Below are 27,947 nucleotides of genomic sequence, written 5' to 3' on the forward strand. Positions count from 1 at the left end.
ACTATCACGAAAAACTTCTCCGGCCCCAAAAACCCCTACATACCAATTTTCATGTTGATCGGTTCAGTAGTTTCCGAGTCCATAAAAATCAGACAGACAGACAGACAGAGAGACAGAAATCCATTTTTATATATATAGATATAACCCACCCATTTTTTTTTCAAAAAAAATTTCAATATTTTGACAATATTTCTTATTAGCTAACGGGTGTTAAATAAAAAATGAGAATTTTTTCAATCACATATAAGGCTGTCAAAAAAGTCCTGCGGTATTTTTTTGAATTTTCGTTTGATCATAAAATTAGTTACACTCATCTGTTTTAAGTCAAATATGCGCCGTTTTGTTCGATGACTTGTTCCCAACGAGATGCCAACGTCATAATACCCCTGTTATAGAAGCTCGCTTCCTTATTGGCAAAAAACTCGGATAGCCGATTTTCACAGGCCTCTTTTGTGGCTAACTTCTGACTACCTAGTTCGTTTGCCATGGACAAAAACAGGTGGTAGTCACTTGGTGCAAGGTCCGGACTATACGGCGGATGCAAAAGAACCTCCCATCCGAGCTCCCGGAGCTTCTGGCGCGTCACCAAAGAAGTGTGTGGCCTGGCGTTGTCCTGATGGAAGACAATGCGGCCTCTGTTTATCAAAGATGGCCTCTTCTTCATGAGTGCTACCTTCAAGCGGTCCAGTTGTTGGCAGTACAGGTCCGAATTGAGCGTTTGGCCATAGGGAAGCAGCTCAAAATAGATTATTCCTTGACAATCCCACCAAACACACAGCAGAACCTTCCTGGCCGTTAATGATGGCCACCGTCTGAGCCGCTTCAGCGGGCTTCGACCACGACCGTTTGCGCTTCACGTTGTCGTAAGTGACCCACTTTTCATTGCCAGTCACCATCCGCTTCAGAAACGGGTCGATTTTGTTGCGATTCAGCAGCGATTCACATGCGTCGATACGGTCAAAGATGTTTTTTTTTGCGTCAACGTGTGTGGCACCCATACATCGAGCTTCTTTGTGAATCCAAGCTTCTTCAAATGGTTAATAACGGTTTGATGACTTATCCCCAGCTCTTGGCCGATGCTACGGCTGCTACTATGCCGGTCTTTCTCGGCTAATTCAGCGATTTTGTCGCAATTTTCGACGACAGGCTTTCCGGAGCGTGGCGCATCTTCGACGACCTCTACACCAGAACGAAAACGTTGAAACCATCGTTGTGCGGTGGAAATGGAAACTGTATCGGGTCCATAAAATGCACAAATTTTATTGGCAGCTTGAGAGGCATTTTTGTCTTTGTCATAGTAGTACTGTAAACTATGTCGGATGTTCTCTTTATTTTGCTCCATATTTGCGACACTATAACTCACGAACGACTTAACCAAACAAAACACTGTCAAGGACTATATTATAGCGCGCAAAAATACCTTTCAAACAAGCTATAGTATGACTCGATACAATGAATACAACTAGAACTACGAGCTTACAACGACACCTCGAGGAAATACCGCAGGACTTTTTTGACAGCCTAACATAATTTTTTTTAAATTTTTTTTCATCGATTTCAGTATTTTTATTAATAACATAATGTATTTTCTTCAAAAAAAATTATAGGAGGTTATGTCCAAGGTACGACCGCATTGTTGACGTAGAACTACGCTGTTATTTTATATAAGTCGCTTGTTTATATATTCGGATATTATTCTATAATGCTTTGGCACACCTTAACGTCTGCTCCGCCATAACGTCAGTTTAATGCATTGATGAATTCTCAATGGAACCAACGAAGCCCTTATGATGACGGAAAACAAACAATGTTAACTGCTTGGAAAAAGACTGGCACAACACAACTTGTACTCTGCTGAATCACCCATCGATGCGAATTCGCTGATGAGTTTGTCAAGAGCGAAAGCCTTCACCACCAGCGGGGGGAGCTTGATTTTGGTTGCTGCCTGGGTAACGGCGATTTTCGACCGAGGCGCCGAAATCGCCTACTTCGCTGTTGTTCGATGCGGTGTCACACTCGCGAAGGTTCGGTTCAGTGCGAGCGCTTTTCACTGCACCAATATCGCGTGCATCATTAGATGACGCTTGCCTCGAAATTTTATTGCTCCTCCTGATTTGGCACCCTATCATTAGAAAGACGTAGTTCTACGTCAAAATGTCAGTGAATGTTTGAGTAAGGGCCGTGGTCTGCTGTTAGGGCGATTACACATTATCCGGTTTCTGCCGGACCGGTTTCAAAAACGCCGCTGGGTTTGGACGGAAAACCGGACAACAATGTGAAAGACACCTCGCGCTACACAAAACCGTACATCTCTCACAAACACATATATGCATTTATTTATATGTGGATTTGACAGGTAAACATTGCTTCAAATATTCCGGTTACATGCAGCTGAGTGCAGACGGAAAACCTTAAACCCACAGCTGCTGCGGCAACCACGAGCGTTCTCATATGTATGTTCCTTGGAAATCACATAAGGCCGAATGTTGGAGTGTAGCACACCATGAGCATGATCAAAGTTAGAAAAGGCCTCACGGACATTACACACATCCTGCATCATAACGGCGTTCTTACCGTACCTATCGTGAATACTTCCGCCCCACTTCAGAATACGTTTAAAAAACTAACTTTAGTCCAGCTGCGGTTTATTCATTCATACGCATAATTATTTCGTTTCCAAGCATACACGAATAGTATGATTTATTTCACACGCTCTGTTGCCACATAATTTTTCAACAGTCTCAGAAACACGGCTAGATAAAAGTGCAATTTGATGAACCAATAATAATAACATTCCGTTACAAGCCAGAGGCACTATTTATTTATATGTATAATGTGTTCACTTCCTGTGATTATTTTGGAATTTACCAACAAGAGAATGTATACACATCCATTCATTCTAGAGTTTTTTTTTATTTCATTAATACAGTAAACAAATTACGAATAAAATAACATAATTCGTTCAAACACTATTCCATTGCTGCTTCCGCTGATCCTCGTCGAAGAACGAGCTCAACATATGCCGCAATTCCTCGAGCACGTAATCCTGGGGCATGGGCAGCTTCTCGAGCCCAATTCGCATCACAGCTATCAATACGCGGATCCGGGGCAAAGAATGACCGAATCAGATAAGCTGGAATTTCGTTCTGACAGAACCGATGCTTTGGCGTCGGGCATTGGAACATTTAGATCACAGAGCACATATCTGACATGTCCCACTTTTCATTGCCAGTCACCATCCGCTTCAGAAACGGGTCGATTTTGTTGCGATTCAGCAGCGATTCACATGCGTCGATACGGTCAAAGATGTTTTTTTTTGCGTCAACGTGTGTGGCACCCATACATCGAGCTTCTTTGTGAATCCAAGCTTCTTCAAATGGTTAATAACGGTTTGATGACTTATCCCCAGCTCTTGGCCGATGCTACGGCTGCTACTATGCCGGTCTTTCTCGGCTAATTCAGCGATTTTGTCGCAATTTTCGACGACAGGCTTTCCGGAGCGTGGCGCATCTTCGACGACCTCTACACCAGAACGAAAACGTTGACACCATCGTTGTGCGGTGGAAATGGAAACTGTATCGGGTCCATAAAATGCACAAATTTTATTGGCAGCTTGAGAGGCATTTTTGCCTTTGTCATAGTAGTACTGTAAACAATGTCGGATGTTCTCTTTATTTTGCTCCATATTTGCGACACTATAACTCACGAACGACTTAACCAAACAAAACACTGTCAAGGACTATATTATAGCGCGCAAAAATACCTTTCAAACAAGCTATAGTATGACTCGATACAATGAATACAACTAGAACTACGAGCTTACAACGACACCTCGAGGAAATACCGCAGGACTTTTTTGACAGCCTAATATAATTTTTTTTAAATTTTTTTTCATCGATTTCAGTATTTTTATTAATAACATAATGTATTCTCTTCAAAAAAAATTATAGGAGGTTATGTCCAAGGTACGACCGCATTGTTGACGTAGAACTACGCTGTTATTTTATATAAGTCGCTTGTTTATATATTCGGATATTATTCTATAATGCTTTGGCACACCTTAACGTCTGCTCCGCCATAACGTCAGTTTAATGCATTGATGAATTCTCAATGGAACCAACGAAGCCCTTATGATGACGGAAAACAAACAATGTTAACTGCTTGGAAAAAGACTGGCACAACACAACTTGTACTCTGCTGAATCACCCATCGATGCGAATTCGCTGATGAGTTTGTCAAGAGCGAAAGCCTTCACCACCAGCGGGGGGAGCTTGATTTTGGTTGCTGCCTGGGTAACGGCGATTTTCGACCGAGGCGCCGAAATCGCCTACTTCGCTGTTGTTCGATGCGGTGTCACACTCGCGAAGGTTCGGTTCAGTGCGAGCGCTTTTCACTGCACCAATATCGCGTGCATCATTAGATGACGCTTGCCTCGAAATTTTATTGCTCCTCCTGATTTGGCACCCTATCATTAGAAAGACGTAGTTCTACGTCAAAATGTCAGTGAATGTTTGAGTAAGGGCCGTGGTCTGCTGTTAGGGCGATTACACATTATCCGGTTTCTGCCGGACCGGTTTCAAAAAGCGCCGCTGGGTTTGGACGGAAAACCGGACAACAATGTGAAAGAGACCTCGCGCTACACAAAACCGTACATCTCTCACAAACACATATATGCATTTATTTATATGTGGATTTGACAGGTAAACATTGCTTCAAATATTCCGGTTACATGCAGCTGAGTGCAGACGGAAAACCTTAAACCCACAGCTGCTGCGGCAACCACGAGCGTTCTCATATGTATGTTCCTTGGAAATCACATAAGGCCGAATGTTGGAGTGTAGCACACCATGAGCATGATCAAAGTTAGAAAAGGCCTCACGGACATTACACACATCCTGCATCATAACGGCGTTCTTACCGTACCTATCGTGAATACTTCCGCCCCACTTCAGAATACGTTTAAAAAACTAACTTTAGTCCAGCTGCGGTTTATTCATTCATACGCATAATTATTTCGTTTCCAAGCATACACGAATAGTATGATTTATTTCACACGCTCTGTTGCCACATAATTTTTCAACAGTCTCAGAAACACGGCTAGATAAAAGTGCAATTTGATGAACCAATAATAATAACATTCCGTTACAAGCCAGAGGCACTATTTATTTATATGTATAATGTGTTCACTTCCCGTGATTATTTTGGAATTTACCAACAAGAGAATGTATACACATCCATTCATTCTAGAGTTTTTTTTATTTCATTAATACAGTAAACAAATTACGAATAAAATAACATAATTCGTTCAAACACTATTCCATTGCTGCTTCCGCTGATCCTCGTCGAAGAACGAGCTCAACATATGCCGCAATTCCTCGAGCACGTAATCCTGGGGCATGGGCAGCTTCTCGAGCCCAATTCGCATCACAGCTATCAATACGCGGATCCGGGGCAAAGAATGACCGAATCAGATAAGCTGGAATTTCGTTCTGACAGAACCGATGCTTTGGCGTCGGGCATTGGAACATTTAGATCACAGAGCACATATCTGACATGTCCCACTTTTCATTGCCAGTCACCATCCGCTTCAGAAACGGGTCGATTTTGTTGCGATTCAGCAGCGATTCACATGCGTCGATACGGTCAAAGATGTTTTTTTTTGCGTCAACGTGTGTGGCACCCATACATCGAGCTTCTTTGTGAATCCAAGCTTCTTCAAATGGTTAATAACGGTTTGATGACTTATCCCCAGCTCTTGGCCGATGCTACGGCTGCTACTATGCCGGTCTTTCTCGGCTAATTCAGCGATTTTGTCGCAATTTTCGACGACAGGCTTTCCGGAGCGTGGCGCATCTTCGACGACCTCTACACCAGAACGAAAACGTTGAAACCATCGTTGTGCGGTGGAAATGGAAACTGTATCGGGTCCATAAAATGCACAAATTTTATTGGCAGCTTGAGAGGCATTTTTGCCTTTGTCATAGTAGTACTGTAAACAATGTCGGATGTTCTCTTTATTTTGCTCCATATTTGCGACACTATAACTCACGAACGACTTAACCAAACAAAACACTGTCAAGGACTATATTATAGCGCGCAAAAATACCTTTCAAACAAGCTATAGTATGACTCGATACAATGAATACAACTAGAACTACGAGCTTACAACGACACCTCGAGGAAATACCGCAGGACTTTTTTGACAGCCTAATATAATTTTTTTTAAATTTTTTTTCATCGATTTCAGTATTTTTATTAATAACATAATGTATTCTATTCAAAAAAAATTATAGGAGGTTATGTCCAAGGTACGACCGCATTGTTGACGTAGAACTACGCTGTTATTTTATATAAGTCGCTTGTTTATATATTCGGATATTATTCTATAATGCTTTGGCACACCTTAACGTCTGCTCCGCCATAACGTCAGTTTAATGCATTGATGAATTCTCAATGGAACCAACGAAGCCCTTATGATGACGGAAAACAAACAATGTTAACTGCTTGGAAAAAGACTGGCACAACACAACTTGTACTCTGCTGAATCACCCATCGATGCGAATTCGCTGATGAGTTTGTCAAGAGCGAAAGCCTTCACCACCAGCGGGGGGAGCTTGATTTTGGTTGCTGCCTGGGTAACGGCGATTTTCGACCGAGGCGCCGAAATCGCCTACTTCGCTGTTGTTCGATGCGGTGTCACACTCGCGAAGGTTCGGTTCAGTGCGAGCGCTTTTCACTGCACCAATATCGCGTGCATCATTAGATGACGCTTGCCTCGAAATTTTATTGCTCCTCCTGATTTGGCACCCTATCATTAGAAAGACGTAGTTCTACGTCAAAATGTCAGTGAATGTTTGAGTAAGGGCCGTGGTCTGCTGTTAGGGCGATTACACATTATCCGGTTTCTGCCGGACCGGTTTCAAAAAGCGCCGCTGGGTTTGGACGGAAAACCGGACAACAATGTGAAAGAGACCTCGCGCTACACAAAACCGTACATCTCTCACAAACACATATATGCATTTATTTATATGTGGATTTGACAGGTAAACATTGCTTCAAATATTCCGGTTACATGCAGCTGAGTGCAGACGGAAAACCTTAAACCCACAGCTGCTGCGGCAACCACGAGCGTTCTCATATGTATGTTCCTTGGAAATCACATAAGGCCGAATGTTGGAGTGTAGCACACCATGAGCATGATCAAAGTTAGAAAAGGCCTCACGGACATTACACACATCCTGCATCATAACGGCGTTCTTACCGTACCTATCGTGAATACTTCCGCCCCACTTCAGAATACGTTTAAAAAACTAACTTTAGTCCAGCTGCGGTTTATTCATTCATACGCATAATTATTTCGTTTCCAAGCATACACGAATAGTATGATTTATTTCACACGCTCTGTTGCCACATAATTTTTCAACAGTCTCATGAACCAATAATAGTAACATTCCGTTACAAGCCAGAGGCACTATTTATTTATATGTATAATGTGTTCACTTTCTGTGATTATTTTGGAATTTACCTACAAGAGAATGTATACACATCCATTCATTCTAGAGTTTTTTTTTATTTCATTAATACAGTAAACAAATTACGAATAAAATAACATAATTCGTTCAAACACTATTCCATTGCTACTTCCGCTGATCCTCGTCGAAGAACGAGCTCAACATATGACGCAATTCCTCGAGCACGTAATCCTGGGGCATGGGCAGCTTCTCGAGCCCAATTCGCATCACAGCTATCAATACGCGGATCCGGGGCAAAGAATGACCGAATCAGATAAGCTGGAATTTCGTTCTGACAGACCCGATGCTTTGGCGTCGGGCATTGGAACATTTAGACCACAGAGCACATATCTGACAGTTTTGGCTGGAGTGCCTTGGTCTCGTCGTCGATCGCGTCGCCGGTCAGGTCAAACTGGAATGCCCAAAGAATATTAGACGAGAGAATTATTTTTAGTGTGTTCAAATTAATAAAAACTAACCTTCTCATTCAGCTCGATAAAGCCGCTCGAAATCCGCCCCTCCATGAACCGATTGAAGATTTGTTTGACATCCCCGAACTCGTTCAATAATTATTTCAGATAAGGGATGTTGCCTGTGAACAAAAAATAGAAGTCAATTAAATAACTCGATCTGCTTGTCAAAAGACACCACTCACCGTTAATAACACAGTCCGTGGCAATATGCTAAATGATGACATCGTGCACCTGTGACCATTGCTTCTCTTTGAGCAGAAACTTGCATCACAGAATTAGTTCCACAACACTGGTAGTTGTTGAAGAAGTGAAATAAAAATTTCAGCATCCATATCGCTTGCAAATTATCAACTGGTTTCAAAATCAACAAACAAACGTCAATAGTGCACACATACTATTACATTAGACGAAAAATTGCCTGAATTGTACTAATACTAACAGACATGACAAACAACTGTCAATTCGCTTTCATGGCATGGAGCTTCGTGCTCCGCTTTTGGGAAATGATAGTGATAATGGATTTTCAGGTGCATTAAACACATATCTTAAAATAAAAACTATGAATGAAAATTAACTTCTTCTCATGAAATGTGTTCTTTATGTAATAAAGTAATACGTTCTTTTGCAAGTTGGGAAACCTCCTGAACAATAATTGTGTCTGATAATGATTGTATATTACAATGATGAGTTTTAGTTAAAATATCAAGGAAACTATACAAAAATGGTTAAGGAAGAATCAATACCACAGGTTCTGAGCAATCAAATAATATGAAGTAAAAGTTTTCATTAAAAATTTAAACAACTTAAAACTGTCTTGAGGTGTGATAATCTTATAGAGAATGATTTGCTTTCCCAAACCGATGTCTCCACCAGACGTCGACACTATTCTACGGTCATCGCGTATAATGCTTGTCCGGTCACCGGACATTGCAGTCGCTGTAGACGGCTGCATCACGGCGTCGTAAAAAGGTTGGTCCGATCGAAATTTGCCATTTGGGTTTCAAACCGGTCCGGCAGAAACCGGATAATGTGTAATCGGCCTTAGACGCAACTTTGTCGCGATGCTCTCACAAGAACGTTGTACGGCACTTACGTCCATTTTCCGGATACAATTCCGGATTCTTTTAGTCAGTTGCTTCGTGTCCTTGGCCCTCCAATTGTTTTTATACACTAGGGCACTGAGTGAGCCAAAGAAATTCTCTATTGGGCGGCACTGGGGCAAGTTTGTTGGGTTACGATCTTTCGGCACGAACGGTATCTTTTTCTCCTCAAGATACGCCAGCGTTTTCTTGGCGTAATGGGAAGACGCCTTGTCCGGCCAGAAGACGTACTTCCCATCCGCGTAATGCTCGTTCAGGAACGGCAGCAGGATTTTATCGAGGTACTCTTCTCGATAGATTTGTTGGTTGATTGCCAGACCGCTCGGCCTGAACCAAGGCTTTGAAATGCCTCGGTCGGAAATGGCGATGTACAACATAACCTTTTTTTTCAAACTTGTGCTTGAACTTGTATTTCACTTCAGGCGGTGTGGATGACTTGTCGCTGGAGTAGTAATTATCATTTCCTGGAATATGCGTTTGGACAGCGGAAAATAGCTTTCGTCGTCCAGAACGAAAGACGTCCCGCGGTATTTTTTGGTCATCCACCGACACTGGGATTTAACCGTCTCAATCTGCACCTCCGTATACTCTGACGACCTCGTCTTCTTCCTGCAGACGATTCCTTCCATCTTGAGGGTCCGATGGATCAATACGTGGGAGCAGTCATATTTCCGACCGGCGTCACGCAGGCTGGTTGCGTCCTTGTTGTCAAACAGCTTCTTTAACGATGTCTTCCTCTGCTTCGTCATTATCGTCACCGGACGACCACTTTCGACCTTCCGCTCTACGTTCAGGGAACTCAGGATACGATATACCGTACTGACAGGTACATTTTCTTCCTTAAAATGTGCCACCGTGAACTTTTGACTACGTTTGAACTACGTCTTTCATTTCTATACCGGGGTGTAAAATCAAAGTTTCGAAAACGAAAGCGTTACGCCGGAGACCGAGATTTTGAGCGTTAATAGCTCCTAAACAACTGGACGAACTGGTATGATAAACACTTCATTCAGGAGGAGAGTAATGCCACAAACGGTTCTCCGGGAAGAGAACGGAGCAGCCGCCACATACACACATGCTTTATTTATTTATTTCACCGTCTTGGATATAAAGATTCCTACAGACTGTTTACTTAGGCTAGTTCCTTAATTCTATTTTTGAATACATTTTTGGATATATTAAAATTAAAACAATTATTCGCTACATTGAACTCGCGGAAACATTTAAGTAGAGGACTGTTTTGACCGTAGGTGGTCCTGCGTGGAGGGATCGCTAGGAGTTGTCTGCCTCGGAGACGTCTAGATGGAGCGTAGATTCGTGCATTCTGTATCAGCTCTGAACAATCCATGTTGCCGGTCAACATGTCAAACACAAACAGGCGTTGGGTTTTCGTTCGCCTTGACTGTAGGGTTTCAATATCGATCAGTCTACAGCGGCTTGCATAATCGGGGAGGTTAGACGGATCGTTCCAGGGAAGACCCCGTAGCGCGTAGCGTATAAAGCTTTTCTGCACTTTCTCAATGCGTAACATTTGCGTTGCGTGATAGGGAGACCACACACAGCTTGCATATTCAACGATATTCCTTACTAGGGAACAATACAATGTCTTCAGCGTGTATGGATCCTGAAATGTTTGTGAGTTTCGGCGAATGAATCCTAGTACTGCGAACCCTTTCGCGGCGGTAGTGCTGATATGCTCGTCGAACTTCAGTTTGCTGTCTAGGATGACACCGAGATCACGGATGCTATTGACGCGTTCAACGTTATTAGAGGCGATTTTATAGTTGAAACTGATGGAAGTTTGGCAGCGAGTGAAAGTAGTTGATTTGCATTTCGTTATGTTCAACTGCATTCCGTTAGCTAAGCACCATCTAGTGAGCTCATCGATATCAGCTTGCAAAGCACAACAGTCGAGAACTGAGTGAATTGTCCTGTACATTTTAATATCGTCAGCGTACAATAGCTTTCCAGATTTCAGACATCCGGTGAGGTCATTTACAAATAAAATGAAAATGAGAGGGCCGAGAATACTACATTGAGGAACTCCTGAGGGGATGCTATACATACGTGAGCGAGCGTTTCCAATTTTCACAAATGCTTCTCTTCCAGCCAGGTACGAACTGAGCCATTCTGTTATCCAGCTTGGAAGTCCCAGATGATTAAGCTTTCGAATGGCAAGACCATGAGGCACCTTGTCGAACGCCTTTGAGAAGTCGGAATATATAGAGTCCACCTGGCAACGCTTGTCCATTTGCTCCACGAGTGATGTTGTGTAGCACATAAGGTTCGAGACAGTTGATCTTTTCTTCACGAATCCATGTTGAGCGTCAGATATAAGCGGGCGTGCTGTATTGTAGAGGACTGCGTGAATAATATCTTCGAAAACTTTTGCTATGCAGCAAAGGATAAAAATTCCACGATAGTTGTCGACTATGTGAGTACCACCCGATTTATGCACGGGAGTAATCGAAGCCGTCTTCCACATAGTTGGGAACGATCGTTCAATCAGCGAACGGTTGAAGATGAGGCTGAGCGGAGTCATCAGAGATTCGGCACACTCTTTTAGGAAAGTTGGAGGCAAACGATCGGTACCAGCGCCTTTGGAGATGTCAAGTTTCTTCAGGGCTGAAAGAACATCATTCGGCGTAATGGTTAACGGTGGCAAACTTACGTTTAGCGGCGAAATGTTGTCAAACTCTGTTGCAGAGAATGCTGGTGGGTCATCACTGTGCACGCTTCGGAAGAAATTTGCGAACAGATTAGCCGCTTCTTCAGGGGTGGTAGCTGTTAAGTCACCATACGATACATTCTCCGGAATATGCGATCCGCTTTTACGACTTTTCACATACGACCAGAAGCTTTTCGGATTCTGTTTCAAATTCGATTCAATTCGATCTGTATAAGAGCGAAAAGCTGCTATTCGACACTCACTATAGCACGCTTCAAGATGCCTCATCTTTTCTTTCGCGTCACTGGATTTTTCTCGAAAGTAAACTTTTCAGGCTTTGCGGACGCTGTTACGGAGACGTCGCAACTCCGACGTCCACCATGAGTGCTTAAAACTGGGTGCTTGACATCTTCGTTTGCGAGGAACGTTATCGCGAAGGATCTCGTAAACTTTTTCATAGAATACTGCCGTTGCGTAGTTTGTTGACTCTGCGCCAATGATTTCGTTCCAGTCAACACCTGAAAGAAGGTTGTTCAGTGCAGTGAAGTCACATCGCTTGAAGTCAAAATCGGGATCGTCACAAGAATCATCAGGAACTTGCTGAGAACACACGTCGAGTTGAATACGGAGAACAAAAGGTTTATGATGAGCGTCAAGTTTCAAAAGAGGAAAGGGTGGCTCGATGATTTCGGCATTGCAACTATCGTTAACAAATGCTAAGTCGAGAATCCTATTGTTCGAGTTGCGAAGCGTGTTGATTTGATGGAGTCCAGATGCAGCTATTGTTTCCGTGAACACAAGTTCGGCTTCCGTGGAGGCGTTACTCGGCAAATAACAGTTTATGTCCTCGTCGAACGTCCATGATAAGTTGGTTCGAGAACTCGCGAGCTGATCGGACAAGTTTGAGAATCGATCCGATAACGGTGTTTTTTTTTCACGCAGATCTATATTGTGCTTTTTTTCATCAGTGCTTGTGAGTGAAGCGAGCTCAATTAAAAGTGGTGCACGATCGAGACGCTGAGGATCCAGTTCAGATCAACACACATTCATCACACGCTACACAGCAGCGGCAAGTAGAAGTTTATTTTTCTATTGTTCCATATATCATTCCTTCAACCTCCTGTGTACGATTTACACCATTGTCCAACATTGTATTTACCAAATCGGCAAGCGTTGGCATTAGGGGTGTACATTTTTCTTACATTACCGTTGAACTTTTGTTGAAACTTTTTTTCATTTTTGAATTTTATACAATAAAAAATTGAAATAAATATAATTTATATATACATTTATAATACATTATAATACAAATATAATTTATTTACTCATTTATTTTTTTCTATTTTTTATTATTATTCTACACTGTTCACATCGAACAGGTGACTAATTCATTATTATGGCTGAGGGCGGGGAGGATCCCCCATCCACGTCATTGAATGTTTCTGGTGCTGACCCACCTCCTGAAGAGCAGGAGGATGAAGCAGACGTTGAGGAGGAAAATTCTGTGTATGAAGTAGAAAGTTCTGAAGATAAGGAAATTGATGAAAAACATGATTTTCGTCTAAAGGAATACCAGGAGGGATTCAAAGGTCCATTCATTGTATACTTTAGACGAAAATCCAAACCTCTTAATGTCATTCGCATCTCAAAAGAACTAACGCAGAAATTTTCCAAAGTTACTGAAATTACTCGGATGGGGCCAGACAAATTACGAGTTGTCGTCTCTTGCAGGACCCAAGCGAATGCAATAACGCGCTGTGATCTCTTTGCGATTCAGTGCAAGAGGTCAAGGATTTGACCACTGTAATACAGTGGAATTGCAGAAGCATCATCCCTAAACTAGATCAATTTAAATTTTTAATTCATAATTCTAACGGTGATGTATTTTCCCTCTGTGAAACATGGCTTTCTTCAGCCGACGAACTGAATTTCCACGATTTCAACATTATTCGCCTCGATCGAAATGACTCGTTTGGTGGCGTACTATTGGGGATCAAAAAATGCCACTCCTTCTATAGAGTCACTCTCCCATCGATGACAGGCATTGAAGTTGTCGCTTGCCAGACACAAATCAATGGCAAAGACCTCTGCATTGCCTCGATATATATTCCTCCAAGAACTATGGTTGGCCGCCAACAGTTTTTTGATATCATCGAGGCCGGAGCCGCGGCTAATCTTAGGTGACCTCAACTCCCATGGAACAGCATGCGGTTCACTCTACGATGACAACCGTGCCACTTTGATTTATGATCTGTGTGACAATTTCAAATTGACAGTTTTGAATACTGGGGAAGCAACTAGAATAGCCAACCCTCCTGCACGGGCAAGCATGCTAGACATATCACTTTGCTCTTCTTCGTTATCCCTGGATTGCACGTGGAAGGTAATCCAAGATCCCCACGGTAGTGACCACCTGCCAATAATTTTATCGATCGCCAATGAATCAGGTTCTCGTGAGTCAGTCGATATTGCGTATGACCTCACGAAAAATTTTGTCTGGAGAAAATTTGCAGAAATAATATCTGAAGCACTTGTTTCAATGCATGAACATCCTCCACTCGAAGAGTATAATTTTATATCGAGTTTGATTTACGAAAGCGCACTTCAAGCTCAAAAGAAACGTGTTCCTGCTACCACTTTACGACGTCGTCCTCCATCACTTTGGTGGGACAAGGAGTGTTCAAAGGTCTACCTTGAAAAATCATCCGCTTTCAAAAAATTCCGAAAAACTGGACTAGTGGAATGGTTTCGAAAGCACCAAGCTCTAGAAGCCAAACTAAAAGGTCTGATTAAAGCAAAAAAGCGTGGATATTGGCGAAAGTTCGTCAATGGTTTGTCAAGGGAGACCGCTATGAGCACTCTTTGGAATACGGTTAGGAGAATGCGTGGCTGGAACCATACAAATGAAAGTGAGGAATATCCTGACCGTTGGATTTTCAAATTTGCAAGAAAGGTTTGTCCCGATTCCGTTCCTGCACAAAGCGTCGTACGCGACATTCCGCTCCAATGCGACTATGAGAATTTTTCGATGGTGGAATTCTCAATTGCCCTCCTCTCATGTAACAATTCAGCTCCGGGGTCGGACAAGATTAAATTCAACTTGTTGAAGAATCTTCCCGACTTGGCAAAACAGCGTTTGCTGAACTTGTTCAACAAGTTTCTGGAGCTGAATATTGTCCCGCATGACTGGAGACAAGTGAGAGTGATAGCCATACGGAAACCCAACAAGCCGGCTTGCGATCGCAACTCGTATAGGCCGATTGCAATGTTATCCTGTATTCATAAATTGTTAGAGAAAATGATTCTACTTCGTTTGGACAAGTGGGTTGAAGCGAACAATTTACTGTCAAATACGCAGTTTGGCTTCCGCCGAGGTAAAGGGACAAATGATTGTCTCGCGCTGCTATCTTCTGAAATCCAAATCGCATTTGCTCGCAAAGAACAAATGGCTTCCGTTTTTCTCGATATCAAAGGGGCATTTGATTCAGTTTCCATGGAAATTCTCTCAGAGAAACTTCATAATCGTGGACTTTCACCAATTCTGAATAATTTCCTGTACAATTTACTGTCAGAAAAGCACATGTTTTTCAATTATGGCAGCTTGAAATCTTCTCGATACAGTTTTATGGGCCTACCACAAGGCTCCTGCCTAAGCCCCCCTTTTACACTTTTTACGTCAATGATATAGATGATTGTCTAACTAGAGACTGCACGCTGAGACAACTTGCAGACGATGGAGTTATTTCCATCACGGGTACTAATCCCGCCGTTCTGCAAAAATCCTTGCAAGATACCCTGAACAACCTGTTCACGTGGGCGCTCAAGCTGGGTATCGAATTCTCTACGGAGAAAACCGGAATGGTCGTTTTTTCTAGGAAGCACGAACCCGCCCAATTCCAGCTTCACCTATCCGGCAAAACGATCAAGCAATCGATGTTTTTCAAATACCTTATTTTGACTCTAAATGTACCTGGGGAATACACATTGCGTATTTAAAACAGAAATGCCAGCAAAGAATCAATTTTCTCCAAACAATAACCGGAACATGGTGGGGTGCCCATCCAGGAGACCTCATTCAGTTATACAAAACAACGATATTATCAGTGTTAGAATATGGCAGTTTTTGCTTCCGATCAGCTGCCAGGATTCATATTCTCAAGCTGGAGAGAATACAATATCGTTGCTTGCGTATAGCCATGGGGTGTTTGCATTCGACACATACGATGAGTCTCGAAGTATTGGCAGGAGTACCCCCGCTTACTCTTCGGTTCACAGAATTATCCTACAGATTTCTCATCCGTTGCAAGATCATGAATCCATTGGTGATTGATAACTTCGAAAATCTACTCCAACTGATTCAAGTTTTATGTCTTTATACCATGAGTACCTTACCCACGACGTGCACCCTTCACCAGGCATCTCCAACCAAGTTTGCTTCCCATACTTTTGCAATTCCTCTGTCATTTTTTATCTGTCCATGCGACAAAAAATCCATGGAATCCCAGATCATCTACGCTCAGATTCTATTCCGCCGATATTTTCGCCAGAATATGGGGGCATAGTTAGATCTGATAAAATGTTCTTTACTGACGGTTCATTCATAAACGGGTCCACTGGCTTTGGCATCTTCAATTAAAATTCCAGTGCATCTTTCAAACTCAAAGATCCTTGTTCCGTGTATGTTGCTGAACTGGGTGCGATATACTACGCACTGGGGATCATTGAAACATTGCCCAGCGACCACTATTTTATTTTTCAGACAGTCTCAGCTCATTAGAGGCAATCCGCTCAATGAAGGTTGATAAACGCTCATCTTATTTCCTAACAAGAATAAGACAACTATTGAGTGTTTTGGTCTAAAAATTATTCAAGATTACCTTAGCATGGGTTCCCTCTCATTGCTCGATTCCGGGGAATGAGAAAGCGGACTCGCTAGCTAAGGTGGGCGCTTTAGAAGGCACTCTGTTTTGAAAGGCAAATTGCTTATAATGAATTTTTCCACATTCCTCGTCAGTACACGCTCGTAAGTTGGCAGCGCATGTGGAGTGGAGATGAGTTCGGTCGTTGGTTACACACGATTATCCCTAAGGTCTCGACGAGGGCATGGTTCAAGGGATTGAATGTAGGTCGTGATTTCATTCGCGTGATATCTCGGCTTGTGTCCAATCATTACAACCTAAACGCGCATCTCTATCGCATTGGGCTCGCAGCAAACAATCTTTGTGATTGTGGCGATGGCTACCACGACATCGAGCATGTTGTCTGGTCGTGTATCCGGTTCCATACTGCTCGCTCTCAGCTCTCTAGAGCACTGAGAGCACAAGGCAGACAATCGGAGATCCCCGTCCGGGATATCTTAGGTAGTCGTGATCCTGATCTTCTGCTTCATCTATACCTGTTCCTCAGAAACGCCGATGTCAACGTTTAATGATGTTTCCTTCGTTGTGTCCCCGTTTCATATCCCTCCTATCCGATCGATAAACTTTTACTTAGTCGCGGCAATACATACACACACTCTTTACAGACACACGGGCCAAAGGTTGTGCAGTCCACTGATCATTCAACAAGAGCCAAAGGTTGTACCGCTCATGACAACTCTACACGAACTGATGATTGCGCCGGCTAGTGACCATTCTATCCTGGATTCCTCGAGTCGAGAAAGACGCACCACGCTAGATATGAGGTACAGACTAGGGGGGCGTTGCTGATTAATGGTCAGCTGCATCCCAATAGGAAGTATCCCGTGTCGGGCACACGTACAGAGCATTGGAGACAGCAACATCCCAATTACGAAAACACTTGTAATACTAACCTCGAGCCAACCGCGAGTAATCGGTTACATATTACTAGCATAGATAATAAGAAAAATTGTCAAAGTATTGAGCTCCCGGCCCCGTGAGGCTAACGCCATATGAGCCTTTATAAAAATATATATTTTGGAAAAAGAAAAAAAAGTATCGGAGATTATAGTCGCCGACTACGACAATGGAGTCAGTGTCCAATGCGCGGTCGCAGATGTCACATACGGCGTTAGAATGCTTGGTGTATACATCGGGATGAGAGTTGGGCCGAATGTAGATGCCACAGATGTAAATAGTAAGGTCAGGGAGTTTGACGGAAGCGACGACTTGCTCCAATTGAGTGTAGTTACTGAACGATACAGAATTGCAACGAAAGGAAGACCTAACTGCGATTAGAACTCCACCTCCGCGTCGTAAAGAATCTTTCACTACGATCGCAACGGAAAATCGTATGTATAATCGGACGCCAGCTCACTATTCGCAATATCGGGTCGCAGCCAAGTTTAGGTAAAAACGACGATGTCGTAATCACCACATGCCATTTTCGTGAAGAATTCATTTGTTTTAGTTCGCATTCCACGTACATTCTGGTAGTATATGGTTAAGTGATTAACCAGAGCTGGAGCAGTTAAAATCGGCGGGAGCAGGTTTCGAATGGTGGTGTTACAGACAATAGACGTTTGTGGCGTTAGTTGGTCGCTGACGGCGTATCCGGTTGCGGTTGATCGACTGCGGGATCCCAGAACCCCGGTTTGTTCGAGCTGTAGTTTTCGAATTCTCGAAAACGAATACCCATGGGCCAGGTGGACGATGTCATGGCCTTTGGCTTCAGATCATGACACACACCGAGCTTAAATGACACATACGTGAGGCTGGAAACGTACATACACGCGCGAAACTCTTCGTTTGGATTCCGGAAAGATCCAATCGTTACTGAAAAATACATTCATGCGAAAGTGTTTATTTTAATGTTTTCTATCCATGTAACACTGCGACTAAACATTTTTCAATCAAGTGCTATTAACAGGTGGTTATCGAGTTAGCATTAACCACTGGTGGGCTTCCAGTATCGAGGAAAATCTGGAAAAAATCTAATCGTTGCTGAAAAATAATCTGCCAGTTCCCCTGAGTATTGAAAAAATGCATTGATGCGAATGAGTTTATTCTAATGTTTTCTATCCATATAACACCAACCAAATACATTTGGTTTTGTGGTTTTTCAATCAATCGCAATTAACAGGAAAGATTCTGAAAATTATTCTTCCCCATAAGTATAAAATTTTCGTATCCAATATTGTATGCGCGCGCAACGGAAAATGTTTCGCATCGTGAAAATTCTATAATTTTCAATCGATTATTGCTCAGTCGCCGAAAGTTTCAAACTCAGAGAGTTCATTCCCCTCTAGTTTGCCTTCCGAATTGCCATCGTAAACCACACCTTCTCTCCATTCAATCACGCACGAATAGCATACTTAAGCGATATTCTGGTGGTGAAACCCATTCATTTTTCGTGAGGACATCGACAAGACAACATCGTTACTGAACGAGCTGAACGTGCTGGACGAGCTGAACGGCGAGGGATTGAGAGATTCATTACCTGGCCTGACCTGACCTGAAAGACATGCAGTTTGTTTGGAACTGTGAGGGAGTGCAGAAAAGCCGATCGATCAGAAGGAGAAGAGAAGGTGACCAAGAGAGTATCAGCATCGAAAAACGGTTCCCCGGGAAGACATCAAAGCAGCCGCCACACACACACATACACGCGCGGAATTTCTTTTCGTTTGCTGGTTATCGAGAAGAAACCTGGAAAGATCCAATCGTTGCTGAAAAATAATCTGCCAGTTCCCTCTGGGAATTGAAAAATACATTCATGCGAAAGAGTTTATTTTAATGTATCCAACCATATAACACATCGACCAAAAATTCAATCAAGTGCTATTAACAGGTGGTTATCGAGTTAGCATTAACCACTGGTGGGTTTCGAGTATCGAGGAAAATCTGGAAAAATCTAATCGATGCTGAAAAATAATCTGCCAGTTCCCTGGGAATTGGAAAATACATTCATGCGAAAGAGTTTATTTTAATGTTTTATAATCATACAATACAGCGACCAAATACATTTGATTTTGTAATTTTTCAATGAAGTGTAATTAGCAGGAATATTTTTATATTAGGATATTTTCGTATCCAATATTGTATGCGCGCAACGGAAAATGTTTCGCATCGCGAAAATTATATAATTTTCAATCGATTATTTCTCAGTCGTCGAAAGTTTCAAACTCAGAGAGTTCATTCCCCTCTAGTTTGCCTTCCAAATTGCCATCGTAAACGACAGCTTCTCTCGATTCAATCACGCAAAAAAAGCATACTTAAGCGATATTCTGGTGGTGAAACGTTTCCATTTTTCGTGAGGACATCGACAAGGCAACATCGTAATTGAACGAGCTGAACGTGCTGGACGAGCTGAACGGCGAGGGATCGAGGGATTCCTTACCTGGCCTGACCTGACCTGAAAGACATGCAGTTTGTGTGGAACTGTGAGGGAGTGCAGAAAAGCCGATCCATCATAAGGAGAAGAGAAGACGACCGAGAGAGTACTAGCATCGAAAATTAGTTCCGCTTGAGGTATCGAAGCAACTGCCACACGCATACACGCGTGCAACTCTTTACGTTCGCTGGTTATCGAGAAGAATCCGGAAAGAAGTGATCGTTGCTGTAAAATAATCTGCCAGTCCCCCTTGAACTTGAAAATTACATTCAAGAGAAAGAGTTTATTGTAATGTTTTCTATCCATTTAATACTGCGACCAAATACAATTAATTGTGTGATTTTTCAATCAAGTGCAATCAACAGGTGGTTATCGAGTTAGCATTAACCACTGGTGGATTTCGAGAAGAATCGAGGAGAATCCGGAAAGATGTCGTTGCTGCAAAATAATCAGCAAGTTTCCCTTGGAATTGAAAATTACATGCAAGCGAACGAATTTATTTTAATGTTTTCTATCCATATAATACTGCGACCAAATACAATTAGTTCTGTGATTTTTCAATCAAGTACAATTAGCAGGAAAGCTTCCGAAGATTATTCTTCCCCATCAGTAGGACATTTTCGTATCCAATATTGGATGCATAAAACTTTGTACCTCCAACGTAACGTTTCGAAGTCCCCCAAATATTCATTTATTCATTCATTCAGAATGAATTCAGATTCAACTTCAAACAAATGATCACTAAATCAACGATAGTCCTACGTCACCATTGCGGTTATACCATAGATATAACCCGCTTCCTGTTTTTTCCTCAAACATTCACTGACATTTTTTTGAAGAAAATACATTATGTTATTAATAAAAAAAACTGAAATCGATGAAAAAAAAATTTTTTTTTATGTGTGATTGAAAAAATTCTCATTTTTTTTAACACCCGTTATGTCAGTAATATGTAACCGATTACTCGCGGTTGGCTCAAGGTTAGTATTACAATTTGTTGTCATAATTGGGATGTTGTAGTCTCCAATGTTTTGTACGTGTGCCCGACACGGGATATTTCCTATTGGGATGCAGCTGGACATTAATCAACAACGCCCCCCTAGTCTGTACCCCATATCTAGCGTGGAGCGTCTTTCTCGACTCGAGGAATGTGCATTAGCCGGTACAATCATCAGCTCGGGCAGAGTTGTCATGAGCGGTACAATCCTCAGTTCTTGGTGAATGTTGAGTGGTCTGCACATAGGAGGGATACGATACAGGAATACAACGGAGGGAACATCATTAAACGTTGACATCGGCGTTTCTGAGGAACAGGTATAGATGAAGCAGAAAATCAGGATCGCGGCTACCTAAGATATCCCGGTCGGGGAAATCCGATTATATGTCCTGTGCCCTCAAAGCTCTGGAGAGCTGAGACCGGGTAGGATGAATCCGGATACATGATCAGACAACATGTTCGATATCGTAGTAGCCATCGCCACAATCACATAAATCGCTTGCTACGGGTTTAGATTGTAGTGATTGGACATAATCCTAGATACCATTCAATCCCTAGAACCATGTACTCTTTGCGACCTTAGGGATAATCGTGTGTAACCAACGACCATACTCTTCTCCATTTCATATGCGTTGCCAACTTACGAGTGTGTGCTGACGAGGAATGTGGAAAAATTCATTATAAGCAATTCGCCTTTCAAAAAGTGTGCCTTCTGAAGCGCACACCTTAGTTAGCGAGTCCGCTTTCTCATTCCCCGGAATCGAGCAATGGAAGGGAACTCATGCTAAAGTAATCTTGAATAATTTTCCGACCATAACACAAACGCGAAAGAATCGCGCGAAAAAAGACCGCACAAAAACAGGTTTGCCTGTAACGGTCGATGAGAAATGTTTCAATGATCCCTAGTGCGTAGTTTATCGCAACCAGTTCAGCGACATACACCGAACAAGGATCTTTGAGTTTGAAAGAGGCATTGGAATTTCCACTGAAGATACTTAAGCCAGTGGACCCGTTTATGTATGAATCGACGGTATAGAATATTTTATCAGATTTAACTTCCCGATATTTTGTCGAAAATATCGGCGAAATAAAATCGGAGCGTAGATGTCGTCTGAAGAAAGGCGGGTTTCACAAAGGCAAAATACATCACAGTTAACTCTGTGAATAAAAAAAAACTAAATTGGTTCAGTTTAGGGATGATACTTCTGCAATTCCACTGTATAACAGTGATCAAATCCTTGACCTGAATTAGGCATCGAGAGAAATGAACGCTGCTAAAAAGGCACATTTTTCTTTCCAAAATGCTCTCACAACCGGAAGCAAACATAACAATAATCTTCTAAGAGGATCATTTATATTTAAAGCATTTAAAATATTGTCCACCAGGTCAGAAAACGCAAACAGGTCAGATTGTGGCTGTTGCTCCGACCGCGAAAACGGAACAGACGGGTTGGGTGTTGTTCCGGGAAGTGCTGCAGGACCTCTGGTGCGTAGATGAACCGCGTAAACCAGGAGGTACTTGCTTCGGTCTATTCTCAGCACGTTCGGTTCGAGGTTTCATTCCAATTTGGGAGGTTTCGGTCTTCTTTCTGATGGCACCCTGCGATGTACCGGAACATCCCGCATTGGGGGCGTCCGCAACAGGCTCGTCGTTCTGCAGAATGGAATAGGGATTGTCCTGTGTCATTGGCACGGAACTCTTAAGCATTTCTTCAAAAGTCCGTTTGGAGCGTTTTTTAAGGAACGCTTGATTCTTTCCCCTCGTTGTATGTACACCGCGCATTGAATAATATCATGAGGAGTTTCGCCGCAATGAAGACACTTGCTCTCTTTCGCGCAGGTGCATGTGATTTTTTTATTGACTAACTACTAACCTGAAAAAAAAAATATACTTACCATTCTCTTCTTATTAAAAACGACTCCTTTCAACATGGTTCCGTCTTAATTGTGAGTCTGCTTCGTTCTTGGTTGAAAGCCGACCCTGAGGTTAACTTCCAATTCTGAGCTAGCCGCAACTTACAACCATAACTTGAAAACAATGTAAACATTCAAGATAAAAACTTTTTGAGCAAAATTAAGTGCTGTGATCTCTTTGCGATTGAGTATCGCGTGTACGTACCCTGTTGAGATGTTGAAACAGACGGTGTAATAAACGAAAAGTCTGCGCGAAACAGGCGTTCGGCGGTCAACACGATAACACTGAAATAATTCGTGACGCAGTTACATCGTACTTCAAAAAGTAGGACGCTACGCACTTCGCGCTCGGAATAGAAAAACTCGTGCCACGCTATGAAAAATGCCTCGAACGTTACGGCGATTATGTAGAAAAATAGAAAATGAAACATAGATTACGAAAATTACCTTGTTTTTGTCCTAACTTTATTTTTCCGCGATTTTTGAGGGACTGAAACTTATTTTTTGAACGACCCTCGTAAAAATAAAAATTATGAATCAAAATATACTTTTGTTTATCGAATATGTATTCTATGTAATCCAGTAACACTTTTTTTCGTGAATTGCGAAAACATTCCAATCGAAAACGTAGAAATAACAAGAAAAGGATAGACAAATAGCTAAGTAAGTGTCAGGACTACATGTGTTTACGAATAACATGAAGTACAAATTTTCATTCAAGTTTCAACAATTCATTGTCACCACCACAGTCTGAACTGCGTTCTGAAACAGTACATTTTGCGACAACTCACACTGAAGATCAGGATTTTCCACTGCTTCTCTGATCGCAGTTTTTCGAATGACATTTGGCCGATATATGTCTCCAAATACTCAATCGAAGACAGAATACTCCTGTAAACCTCGACTTCACGTTATCCGTAAGGAGAAATTTATCTGAAGTATGCCAAAGCTGAAACGGCGACGATGCAGAGGGGAACTCGGTTTTTGTTCTTGCGCTGATTGAATTCTGTATGAGTAAATAGGTCAAATGGTTTCATGCAACAAGCTAATCTGCTGGGAACGACGACGAATCGGTTATCCAACAAAGAAATTACGGTTTCAAACTTTCCGATGATATGGCAAATTATGTGTTCTATACGGTGAAATCTCTCCCTGCGCTTTGTGTCGGAATCGAAAGTCATCATGTAGATATAGGCGATACCGAGAGCTGCATTCAACCATCAAACCCGAACGTTGTTTGACGAATTCCGATTAGCAGCGCAGGGAGTGCGAACAATGCCATGATGGCAACCGAAATGTGTCAAATGCATCCACATTTGAATTAAACATAATTTCTCGTAGCATCGGTGAAAATAATTAGCAGAAACTGGTTTCCAAGAACCATCCCCTGCTAACTGTTGCCATGAGTTACAGCAATTAAAACTTTGCATTCATGAAGCGAGAAAAACTTCAGGTCCAGCAAATCGCACAATTCCGTAATGCACTGAAGCATGCTGTTTTGTTCGTTAAATCAATTCTAAAGCGAACACACTGTTCGAGATGAAACTGCTAATTGGTTTAACCTTCGTAAATCCATACAGTGCGTCTGTAATAGGCATGCATGAATAGTGAAAGTGATCGTATGGTTAGCGAAAATAGTCAATTTGTTGCGTAGGTCATGTATGGGACGGTTGAAGTTTTGTTTTTCAGTTTTAATCTAACTTTAGCTTTCAATTATTTGTAAATACTATCCATTTGTTTTTCATTTTACGGTTGATTCACAATATCTATCGTATACAAATGTGAAACTAATAGCAACTATGGTCAAACAATATCATCAAGCTATTGCTATCTTTATAAATGGCCAAAAATTGCAGTTCTGCTCTATAAACTGTCTATTGAACTATCTAAAAGTTTGAATATATTGTACAATTCGTGGTTGCTTTTCCGTGATTGTCCTGAACCAGAGAAGAACCGCTCACTTCTTTTTTAATTTTTTTTTTCGAGAGGACTCTTTAACCCGTATTTTCGGGAAACGGAAGCATAGAATCACCTTTATCGATGTTGATTAGTGCTGAGTAAGATGATAGACAAGTCGAAGTGTGGTTAATTTTATATACACTCTGTTCAACTTCTATAAGACCACCCTGATTCGTTGCAACACAGTTAGAATTTCAACAAGATACATTGATACATTGTTGAATGCTTAGAATAAAGTACATTTAACGTCAATTTCGTTCAAAAGAGTTGTTTGTTTATTTATTGGGCTTGAATATGATAGTTTCAGCTGACCAGTTTCTATAAGACCGCTTCAAAATTCATTAGTATTATTAATGAAAAATTCAAAACAATCGGCTGATATACATGCCATTTCGGCTAATAACCTGGAAAATACGTGTTGGAATAATGTTTACCAAATTCTGCTGAACGGATTTCTCGATATTTTTCCATGTTTCCGAAATTGCGACCTTGAGCTCTTCAATCGTGGTGTACCGTTTTCCCTCAGTGTAGATTCTGCGTACAAGGATTTTCAACAAGATTCAAGCCTGGAAAGCGAGCCGGCCAGTTCAAAAAATTATGTTTTTAGTCCTTAATTCATTGCTTAGTTTACTTTCCGGTATGAATAGTAGCATTGTTTTGTGGATTGTGATTTTTTTTGACGATATCCTCGTAAAAACGGTAGGAGAAAGGATTCCTGAACATGTGTGTAATCCTTGAAGGATGTGAAAGCTATCTTGAGCTTTCCGGTTGCACAGAATCTCACCTAAACCATGCACGTTCCTCCACCAAAATTCCTGGTTGAAAAATACTGTTCTTTCTTCCGTAAATCACGCCAGTACCAGTTGAAACCACGAGGACCATCCAAATTGAACTTTTTTCGTCAGTGAAGATAACATTGAAGAACTTTTCGTTATGATATATTGCAAAATATATTCTTTTGGAAACATTCTTTGTCACAACATACCATACTATACACACGATTATCCCTAAGGTCTCGACGAGTGCATGGTTCAAGGGGTTGAATGTAGGTCGTGATTTCATTCGCGTGATATCTCGGCTTATGTCCAATCAGTACAACCTAAACGCGCATCTCTATCGCATTGGGCTCGCAGCAAAAAATCTTTGTGATTGTGGCGATGGCTACCACGACATCGAGCATGTTGTTGTAGCGTGCAGAACTCCCAGCTACGGTTTCGCCACTGTTCCGGGGATTCTTTAAAGGCGAGTGGCTTAAGCGCCACCTCTAAGAGGACCACTCGCGCGAGATTTGCCCAGCAAAGGACCAGTCTTATAACTAGCCTCTGAAAATGGTTGAAGAATCGCTCGAACAGTGACTCTTTCCCCAAGTGTTTCCCAATAACGTTCCTATGACTTTTTGGCCGCCACCAAAGAGATCTGGAGGAAATCCGCAGATCTACCCGGGAAAAAGAAAACAATCAACTACCTTGCTGTCCACTTATCACCTCTCGCTTCAGGCGCAAAAGTGAAACTCCAACGTAAATCCAAACATGTAAATTCAACAATTATAGTATACCCGATACGAGACGCAAAACGGTTTCTCGAAAAGAAAATTAACCCAAATACATATATCTCATATAAACATTTATTCCTAACTATTTAACTCAATACTTTCCCAATCCTAATGTCTACCCTAATGTGTCCCTCGTGCGTCTCCATGAATTTAACAGTATTGTTTATTCTTCCTAAACGTCTTCTTTTTCTCGGTGGTCACTGCATCATCATTTACCGTTCAATAAGAAATACCCACCCACATGCGCATGTTATAACGGGTTAGGGTACTCACGGTTTGAATTCAAACTGGCTCTGCCCGGAGTGCTGTTATAGCGTAGCACTCCCTTCCGACGGAAATGGCTTTGTCGGGAACTTTGACTCCAGATCGTGGGGTCAGCAGTGCGTCACGTTGTCCTCTGCGGTGTGCCGAGCCTCGAAGGATGTGTTGGTTCTCAGGAAATCAACCCTAAATAAACCGCCGTCGAACGGCTGTTCGACGCTATGAGTTTGGCTTTATAGTTTCAAAGTAAAGCTGATTTTTTTACCTTTTGGAGCTTTATTTCAAAGCACAGACACTTAACGAAACCTTGGTAAATTTGAATTTCTTCGTTAATTTTCCCTATACAAAAAAGCAACAACTATTACACATTTTAAAGAAACCGTTTAACACAGAAACCTACTTCAAAAACACACCGCGACGCGATTTCAAAATCGCACTCCTGCCTCTTCCACAGATTGGGTCAAAGTGAACGAGCAAAAAGTATGACGGTTGCTTCAAACAATTAACCCTTTCCTCCAGGAGAACAATATTTGCCGAAGCCAATAAGGTTCTTTTTGAACCGCGAATTTCCCCAGACCCCCAGTCCTACAGCTAAACAAGTCATAATTGTCCGCTCTTTGTTTCAAGGTTGAGTCAGCTAATTCTCGCGATTCTTCCACGAAACCTGGCTTCTTTATTTTCCTCGCGCATGAGTGACCACTTAAGCTAGCGTCGCTTAAGCTACCCGCTCTTGTATTGGTGTGGCGGAACATGAGCTTTGCCTCGCTCTTAGATGTTGTGTTGCGTACAACAGCACAACGATTTCATGCAAGTTATGAACATCGTCGTGTGCAATGATCGACGGGAAAAAGTCTGTTTCATTTGTACTGAGTACTTATGTTTCAGCAGAAGTTTGGCAAGTGTGATTTAAATATTTTAATTATATTAACATAATAATTCCTCCAACAAATAAATAAATAAATAAATAAATAAATAATAAATAAATAAATAAATAAATGAAATAAATAAATCTACCAAAAGTGGGTGAATAAATATATAAATAAATTAACTAGAAAGTAAGTGTATGTACAACATTGAAAATAATTACATTACACTTAACAGAATATTTACAAGAAATGTTAAACACTACAATACACAAATGTACACCTGTTACATTGTCTGGTCGTGTATCCGGTTCTATGCTGCCCGCTCCCAGCTCACTAGAACATTGAGGGCACTAGGCA

General features: G+C 41.8%; 1 protein-coding gene and 1 pseudogene across 2 annotated transcripts in view; one reads left to right on the forward strand and one right to left on the reverse strand.

Moving 5' to 3' along the window:
* LOC129770911 (DNA damage-binding protein 1-like) overlaps positions 1-27,416 on the reverse strand; it is a 36,492-nt pseudogene extending 9,076 nt beyond the window's left edge.
* The window catches only part of LOC129770909 (uncharacterized), a 93,144-nt gene that overhangs the window by 19,145 nt on the left and 46,052 nt on the right, over positions 1-27,947 (forward strand). The gene's annotated exons all lie outside the window — the stretch shown is intronic.

Source organism: Toxorhynchites rutilus, chromosome 2 (assembly GCF_029784135.1).
Source record: "Toxorhynchites rutilus septentrionalis strain SRP chromosome 2, ASM2978413v1, whole genome shotgun sequence".
NCBI lineage: Eukaryota > Metazoa > Arthropoda > Insecta > Diptera > Culicidae > Toxorhynchites > Toxorhynchites rutilus.